We start from the raw sequence: 9,516 nt of genomic DNA, 5'->3' as shown, positions 1-9,516 counted from the left end.
TCACTTGGACCAGATGGACCACTCCCTAGTGTTCTGAAAGAGGAGGCTGAGGAGATTGTGGAAGCATTAGTAATGATCTTTCAAGAATCACTAAATTCTGGCATGGCGTTGGAGGGTTGGAAAATTGCAAATGTCACTCCATTGTTCAAAAAGGGAAGGAGGCAGAAGAAAGGAAATTATAGGCCAGTTACCCTGAGCTCAGTGATTTGGAAGATGCTGGATTCAAATGCTGACTCCCTCACCATAGGAAACATCCTCTCCATATCCACTCTAATTGGACTTTTAAACATTTGATAGTTTTCAATGAGATTCCCCCCTCATTCTTTGAAATTCCTGTAAGTATAGCCCAGAGCCATCAAAATGGGCCAAAGTCAGCATGGATTTTCCTTAAGGGAAAATATTGCCTGACAAATCTGCTGGAACTCTTTGAGGAAATAACAAACAGGATTGACAAAGGGGAGTCGGTGGATGTTGTATACTTGGATTTTCAGAAAGCCTTTGACAAGGTGGCATAAATGAGTGTGTTTAAAAAGATAAGAGCTCATGGTATTACAGAAAGTGTTCTAGCATGGATGAAGAAATGACTGATTGGCAGGACGCAAAGATTGGGAATAAAGGGAGCCTTTTTCTGGTTGGCTGCTGGTGACTAGTGGTATTCCACTAGGGTTTGTGCTGGGAACGCTTCTTTTTATGTTAAATGTCAATGATTTGGATGATGGAATTGATAGCTTTTTGCTAAGTTTGTGGATGATATGGAGATAGGTGGAGGGGCAGGTAGTGTTGAGGAAATAGGGAGGCTGCGGAAAGACAGACAGATGTGGAGAATGGGCAAACAAGTGGCAGATGGGATATCAGCAAGTCTATGGCCATGCCCTTTGGTAGAAGCAATAAAAGCATAGACTATTTTTTAGACAGGCATAAAATTGAAAAATCTGTGGTGCAAGGGGACTTGGGAGTCCTCATGTAGGATTCCCTAAAGGTCAATTTGCAGGTTGAGTTGGTGGTGAGGAAGGCAAATGCCATGTTAACATTCAGAATCAGAATCAGGTTTATTATCACTGGCATGTGACATGAAATTTATTAACTTAGCAGCAGTAGTTCAATGCAGTACATAATCTAGCAGAGAGAGAAAACAAAATAAAATAAAACAATAATAAATAAACAAGTAAATCAATTACATATATTGAATAGATTTTTTTAATGTGCAAAAACAGAAAAATTGTATATTAAAAAAGTGAGGTAGTGTCCAAGGATTCAATGTCCATTTAGGAATCGGAAGGCAGAATCGGGGAGAAAGCTGTTCCTGAATTGCTGAGTGTGTGCCTTCAGGCTTCTTTATCTCCTACCTGATGGTAACAGTGAGAAAAGGGCATGCCCTGGGTGCTGGAGGTCCTTAATAATGGACGCTGCCTTTCTGAGACACCACTCCCTAAAGATGTCCTGGGTACTTTGTAGGCTAGTGCCCAAGATGGAGCTGACTAGATTTACAACCCTCTGCAGCTTCTTTCAGTTTATTTCCAGAATATAAAAACAAGGATATAATGCTGAGCAGTTTTGAGCTCCTTATCTAAGAAAGGATGTGCTGATATTGGAGGGAGTTCAGAGGAGGTTCATGAGAATAATTCCAGGAATTAAAGGGTTATCATATAAGGAGTATTTGATGGCTCTGGGCTATACTTACAGGAATTTCAAAGAATGAGGGGGGAATCTCATTGAAAACTATCGAATGTTTAAAAGTCCAATTAGAGTGGATATGGAGAGGATGTTTCCTATGGTGAGGGAGTCTAAGACCAGAGTACACAGCTTCAGAATAGAAGAATGTTCATATAGAATGGCAATGAAGAGGAATTTTTTTAGCCAGAGAGTGGTGAATCCATGGAATTCGTTGCCACAGGTGGCTGTAGAGGTCAAGTCTTTGGATGTATTTAAGGTGGAAGTTTGGATGTATTTAAGGTGGAAGTTTGGATGTATCTAAGGTGATTAGTCAGGGTGTGAAAGGTTACGGGGAGAAGGCAGGAGAATGTGGTTGAGAGGGAAAAGGATCAAACATGATGAAATGGCAGAGCAGACCTGATGGACCAAATGGCCTAATTCTGCCCCTATCTCTTATGGTCTTATGCTCTGATGGCACTATCCTGAAGAAGAGTGGATACGTTATTTGCAGGATTCTGGCCAATATTTATCCTTCAATCAATATCTTTGGAACAGATTATCCAGTCCTTAGAAACACACAGATAATGCTGGAGAAACTCAACAGATCCAGGCAGCATCTGTAGAAAGGAACTAAAAGTGAACCCTTCCGGCCAAGACCCTTCATTAGGACTGGAGAGGAAGGAGAAAGAAGCCAGAATAAGAAGTTGGAGGGAGGGGAAGAAACACAAGCTGGCACGTTATAGGTTACAATCATGATTCACTGGCTGAAGAGCGTCTGAAGCTATAATAAACACTTTATTAATGAAAGCATTTCTTTCTGAGATACCCTTGCTTATACCATCCGAGTCAATCCTTGTCTGTCCTCCATCTTCAGTTGCTTTATCCAATGGCTATAGCATACAAAACTGACAGACAACTTTACCAATTCATCACCAGATCTTGCAAGACAACACCATATTATTGAGGGCTCTGTGTTACTCACAGGTTTGGCCCCTTGTGTGTCTCTCTGTCCCTTCTAACTGAGAAGCCAGATATGCTTTTGAAGCACCTCAGCATTGTGACTTGGTATCCTCTCCCCTAAATATATATAACTCCATTGCCTCCTCTGAGTCCTTAAAATCTAGCTTCCAACCAGGCTTTAAACCTTGATTCTTGTTTGGCATTAATTTGGACCCTATTATCTCCCATTAAGCGTCTTGGGTTATTTTATTATGCTGAAGATGTTAAATAAGTGCAGATTGTTGTTAATCTGTCCCTGTTCATGACCTGGGTCATCAATAGCTCTGTGCTAGAACAGTTATCCCAATTTTAAATGGGAAATTGTCTGCCCTATATTAAACTAGTACCCACTAAAGATCTCTTCTCTTTTATGAATATCACACGTTATTTATGGTATATCAAAAGCAGCATGAAATTCTCTTGTCGAATGTAGGTGAGTCTCACTCTTTAATTGCTGCAGAGTGGGGAATGGGAAGAATGCAAAATAATAAACTCTTCCTCCTTTTGAAATATTACGCTGGCAAACATAGTCACCGCACTAAAGGAAGCATGTGAAGAAGAGGTTCACTCGGATGTTGCCTGGATTAGACAATATTACCTGTACAGAAAGGCTAAACAAACCTGGATTGTTTTCTTCAGAGCATCGGAAGATGGGAGGCAGCCTGATAAAAGTACTGTATATACAGTTATGGCAGGCAAAGATTGTGCATATAGTCAGACACAAAATCCTGGTGGAATGCAGCAGGCCAGGCAACATCTACAGGGAGAAGCACTGTCGACGTTTCGGGCCGAGACCCTTCGTCAGGACTAACTGAAAGGAAAGATAGTAAGAGATTTTAAAGTGGGAGGGGAGGGGAAAATGCGAAATGATAGGAGAAGACCGGGGGGGGGGTGAAGCTGAGAGCTGGAAAGGTGATTGGCAAAAGTGATACAGAGCTGGAGAAGGGAAAGGATCATGGGACGGGAGGCCTCAGGAGAAAGAAAGGGGGAGGGGAGCACCCGAGGGAAATGGAGAACAGGCAGAGTGATGGGCAGAGAGAGAAAGAAAAAAGGGAGGGGGGGAAATAAACAAAAAAAAACTAAATATATCAGGGATGGGGTAAGAAGGGGAGGAGAGGCATTAACGGAAGTTAGAGAAGTCAATGTTCATGCCATCAGGTTGGAGGCTACCCAGCTGATATATAAGGTGTTGTTCCTCCAACCGGAGTGTGGCTTCATCTTGACAGTAGAGGAGGCCATGGATAGACATATCAGAATGGGAATGGGATGTGGAATTAAAATGTGTGGCCACTGGGAGATCCTGATTTCTCTGGCGGACAGAGCGTAGATGTTCAGCAAAATGCCCTCCCAGTCTGCGTCAGGTCTCACCAATATATAAAAGGCCACACCGGGAGCACCGGACGCAGTATACCACACCAGCCGACTCACAGGTGAAGTGTTGCCTCACCTGGAAGGACTGTCCTTTCTGGCTCTCAGCTTCACCCCACCCCCTCCAGTCTTTTCCTATCATTTCGCATTTTCCCCTCCCCCTCCTACTTTCAAATCTCTTACTGTCTCTCCTTTCAGTTAGTCCTAACGAAGGGTCTTGGCCTGAAACATTGACAGTGCTTCTTCCTATAGATGCTGCCTGGCCTGCTGCATTCCACCAGCATTTTGTGTGTGTTGCTTGAATTTCCAGCATCTGCAGATTTCCTCGTGTTTGCATATAGTCAGAGTCTTTATTCCCCTGGGAGGAAATGTGAAATACTATAGAATATTGCTTTAAGGTACTGAGTTGTTTGGGAGTGGAATTTTAAAGGATATTTGTGAAGCATTTTTATGCAATGTGTGGTAGGTCCTGTAAAGCATTTCCATGGGAGGTGGTAGATGTGGAAAGGATAGCAAACATTTAAAAGGTCTTTGGACAGACACGTGAATAGGCAGGGAAAATATGGATGCAGATAATGTGCAGGCTGATGGGATTAGTTTAGATTAACATCATGGTCAATACAGACATGATGGGCTGAATGGCCTGTTCCTGCACTGAACTGTTCAGTATTCAATAGTCTCCAACTAATTCTCCTTCCTGAGGGAGCTATGACCTATGAACCTCTTGAAGTCCCTGCCAGTACAGCTGAGGGCACCCAGGGTGAAATGAACAGCACTCTCCGGAAGCCAAAAGCGTTCAGGTTTGGTGTATTTCTGGGCGGGTTGGTGAACCCACAGCTGTCTAACCTAATGCAGGAACAAGCACTTTAAAAATGAGATTATTGTAGGATTAGTATAAATGGATGTACAGGCTGGGTGAGCTAAGGCCCCATTTCCGTGACGTCTCTCTCTAACTCTCTGGCTAAGAAATTTTACAGGAGATTTTCAGTAATGCCCACTGTTTCTAGAAAGGAATGAGAAAATTCAGTAGTGTGTCTTTTTAAACAGTGTTGTCAAAATTTATCTCTTTGGAGCTTTATCCACCAATTTTTAGGGAGATAGGCAAAGATGTTTTAACACTGAAAAAAGGGCCCAGGTGTATCTTGTATCATTGAAGGTCAATTTCGTGCTTATCCTTCAAGGAAAAGAAAGCCTCGAAGGAAGATGGACATTTATGGGAGTCTTGGAGGACTTCACCTTCAGCTCTAAGTTCTAAAACATTATTCTAAACATCACCTGATTTGGATCCTTGTCTGTTTTCCACTACATGTCAGGAAATCCCAAGGAATTGCTAAAGAATTCCAAGAAATGAAAACAGAATTTGAATATAAACCTTTGTGCGGTTGGCTGCTGCACAGAGGCACGAGAACGCTACACACTTTCTTCTAAATGTGATCAATGGAAAGAGGGGATTCATTTCAAAATTTCAGTAAGCTTTGCTGTTAGAACTTCTTCACCTTAACTGAGCTGTCTGCAGTATTAGTAGCAGACAAGCTACTTACTGAGCTGGCAATTAGTTATGCGGCCAGCAGAAACATTATCTGAAACTACTGTCAAACTTCCCATCCTGGCTGTGTAAGTCCTCATGGATTCTGCTAATATGCAGAATGGCGTTTTCTTTTGTCAATGGCAAAAAAATGGGAATCAAGTTGGAAAGGGAATTTGCAAGAAGAGCATCTCCTTTTGTGGAATTTACTAGAAATATTCAATGGCTGGTCTTCACTGTCGATTTGTGATTTGTGTACATATTCTGGTAATGGAGATTTCTGTGAACTACTCAACTTCATACCATTAGTCCTAGCCTCAGAAACAATTTTGTGACTCTCATGTTCAATGGTAATGCCTTTGAATATTTACATTCCTGATGTTTATAATAATAGCAGCTGTACGTTAAATTATGACACTGTTCATCAACCTACTAAACTACATTCTGCCTTTGGCCAATGAAACATGAAGGAACATTTACGCCAGTAGGGAGAAGAAAACGTTGAAATAGATTTGACACAATTCGATCTGTGTGAGCACATGTTATCACACTCTAGAACATTCCACAACAGATTTTTATCCACTGGATGTAGCAACAAACACACAGTGATTGCAGTTGAATTGAATAATCAAATCAATGAGGTTGGATGTCCACTCTTTTTCTTATAGTTATAAATCTGAGCATTTCAGATGTCGTCAGGAATTGAGAGAAACATGATAAGGACAGTTTTTGAATGAAAATACTGCTTGCTAATTGTCAATATGTGATAGAAAAGGTCAAAAGTCTTCTCTTTACAACCATGTAAGTTGAATAATGTTTGGAATATTTACTCCAGCATTGTGAACAAAAAATTCTACACTGGACTCCCTTTGACTGTATAAATGGTCATGTCAACTACTTCAAATTTTATTATCCATTGAAGGCTGACAATTCACATGAAATTCACAGCATTTTAATGCAGGAAAGTCACTTTTTCTTCTGGAATTGTGAACATGCAAACATTTCAAATGATTAAACCTTGGAGTGAAATCAGTTGATGTAGATGCAGTAGTGAATACAGCCACCATGTGGCACTTTGTACCTTTACAGTTTGGTATAAAGTTTCCATTGCCATTCAGATAAAACTCTTCTGTTTGATACTACCTTGGCGATATAGAGTAGCAGGAGAAGCACTGGGCCTTCAATCAGAAGTGAATCGGAGCTGATAATGATGCACTGGTAGAAAGTAGTTGACACAATCTGTACAAATGGGTTACATTGACACTCTGTGTCCTGCTGTAGATTTGGATAGTTAGCTTCCTTTTAAGATATTAATACTTACGTACGGGAGCCTCTCAGGGAAGAATTCCTCCCACACCGTTTCCTACTGAGACTGCATTAAGATATGCAATCTTTTCACTTAATTTCTGTATTTGCCTGTCACTTGCAGCCAGTTTATTGTCCCAGATACGGGGTGGGGAGGGTTGAATCTGTGTTTCCACCCACTGTAATTGATGCACCATCAATAACTCACTCTGCTATGTAAGGCGAGATATCGGCTTTTATTGACTGGAAGAAGGAACAAGCAGTGAGTGACCACCATACTACATCCTGGAGACTGAGAGGCGGGGCTCAGGCCTTGATCGCCTTTATACAGGGGTCTGCGGGAGGAGCCACAGGAGCAGTCAGCAGGGGGTGTGTCCAGACAGGTATATGTAGTTCACCACAGTAATAGGCAAAAAAATCCTCTCCACTTGGTTTGAAATGAAGCAAACACCAGGCATCTCAACCAGCTGGTGTATAGATGACCAAAATCAGATTTCCATCTCCTGTCCTGCCCCTCTAGCATGTCTGTATTCTCTTTCATGGCACCAGTGATGATAATTGGCTCAGTGAGGATGATAATTGGAAAGCTTCAGCATTCTGGAACCTAGCTGCTTTTGGCTTCAGGAAAAATATGTTGACACCAGGCTTGCGATGCCAATGTCCAAAACATGAAGAGCTTCTCCCAGTCTTGAGCAGGAAATTGAACGATAGTACTTCATGCTTCAATTACATGCCAGATTCATTGACAATCTGACATTCTGTGACTTGGCTCCAAATAAAGATACGTAACTTCTTTTTAAGATACAAATACTTACATAACAGCATTGCATGCACCCCTCAGGGAAGAATTCCTACCATACTATTTCCTGTTGTGACTAACAGCCTGGTACATGTGATATACATGATTTTCATTAATTAATCCTTAATTTGATGGATGAATAGTGACATAATCTCTGCAGGTGGAGACAGTGAACTGGACATGGGATAATGCTGCATTAACTTTCGTGCTCAGAAAACCAAATCTCTATCTATTGAAGAAGAAGAAGAAGAAGAAGTAAGAATTTTCTTTAAAAAAAATCCAGCAAAATCAGGCATTTTGGACAGTTTCTCCTGTCTTTCTTTGTAAATTGTCTCCAGATCAGCACTGTATAATACTGTATCTCTTTTCCCAAAGACTATAAAAATAGTGACATCTTTTTCAAGGCAGCTAGTCTGAAGGTTTATGAGGAGGAGTTAGGGCATGCAGGATCATCTCTGGTGTGAATACCCTAGCTCCCAGTCCATGGTGATTATGCCATCAACCAGCCTTTATGTAGACCTCTGCCTTGAAGACTTAATACTCCATCTCAGTATTAAATCCCACTAAGCTCAATTCTAATGAAATTCTAATCCTGGAACAAAAACATGCTGCCTGTCCTGTTGAATGTTCCCAGTATTTTTCTGTTTTTATTTCAGTTTTCCAGTATCTGTAGTCTTTTTTTTAACGGATGTTAATATATTGGTAAACATAGTTCTTGTCAATGCTATATGTTTTCTGCACTCAGAAGCTTAAACATCAAGTTAATTATGGCTTACTGGGAGTGACTTCCCCTATGATAACTAAGTAAAATTTCTAAATCTTGCTGTTCTCCCATCACTAGGAAGCAGCATGGTAGTGTAATGCTATTATGGGATCAGTGACCCGGGTTCAATTCCTGCCACAGTCTGTAAGAAGTTTGTACGTTCTCCCCGTGACCATGTGGGTTTCCTCTGGGTGCTCCAATTTGTTCCCACGTTCAATAGACGTACAAGTTAATAGGTTAATTGGTTACATGAGTGCAATCCTGCTGTGCAGGCTCTTTGGGCCAGAATGGTTTGTTACCATGCTGTATCTCTAAATAAATTACCTAACAGTCTGTCTTTACTATAGCTGTATCTTGCTGTTAAATCATTAATCTTAGAACCATCTCCACATTCGTCAAGTTTTGACAAATAACGTTGAGTGGGTCTCAATTCTGAATCCACAATTAAGTGCCTGAAGTATCTATCAGCACTTTAGATAGAGACTATTCCTGTAGGCATATCCTAATATGAATACATCTTAAATATAATTTGAACTGCTGGAATGTAAATTGGTTGAATAGGAGATTTACAATCTAACAGTGAAAATGTAAATAGACTATTGGTATTACATTTTGAAAAAGAATTGGAAGTTATCCATTCAAATCTTTATGTCATGCATTAAACCATCACAAAAGGTCCACAGTGGATACAATCTCATTGGCTCTCCACTTAGCCCTGGACCACCTAGAAACAGCAATGCATCATGCTGCTGTTCTACAGCTCAGCTTTCAACACCATCATACTTTCAGTACTCATCAACAAACTTCAAAATCTGAACCTCTGTAACTCCCTCTGCAACTGGACCTTTGACTTTTTCATTGGGAGACCACAGTCAGTGTGCGTTGGAAATAATATGTCCTCCCCACTGTTAATCAACACGGGCGCACCTCAAGGATACATGCTTAGCCCACTGCTCTACTCACCCTACACTAGGGGTTCCAGCCTGGGGCCCATGGACCCCTTGTCCCTGGCATAAAGAGGGTTAGGAACCACTCCTCCACACCCATGACTGTGTGGTTAGGTCTATAAATTCACCAATAACTCAATTGATAGCAAAACTTCAA

Source organism: Hypanus sabinus, chromosome 2, assembly GCF_030144855.1.
Source record: "Hypanus sabinus isolate sHypSab1 chromosome 2, sHypSab1.hap1, whole genome shotgun sequence".
Taxonomy (NCBI): Eukaryota; Metazoa; Chordata; class Chondrichthyes; order Myliobatiformes; family Dasyatidae; genus Hypanus; species Hypanus sabinus.
This window is presented reverse-complemented; position numbering follows the sequence as displayed.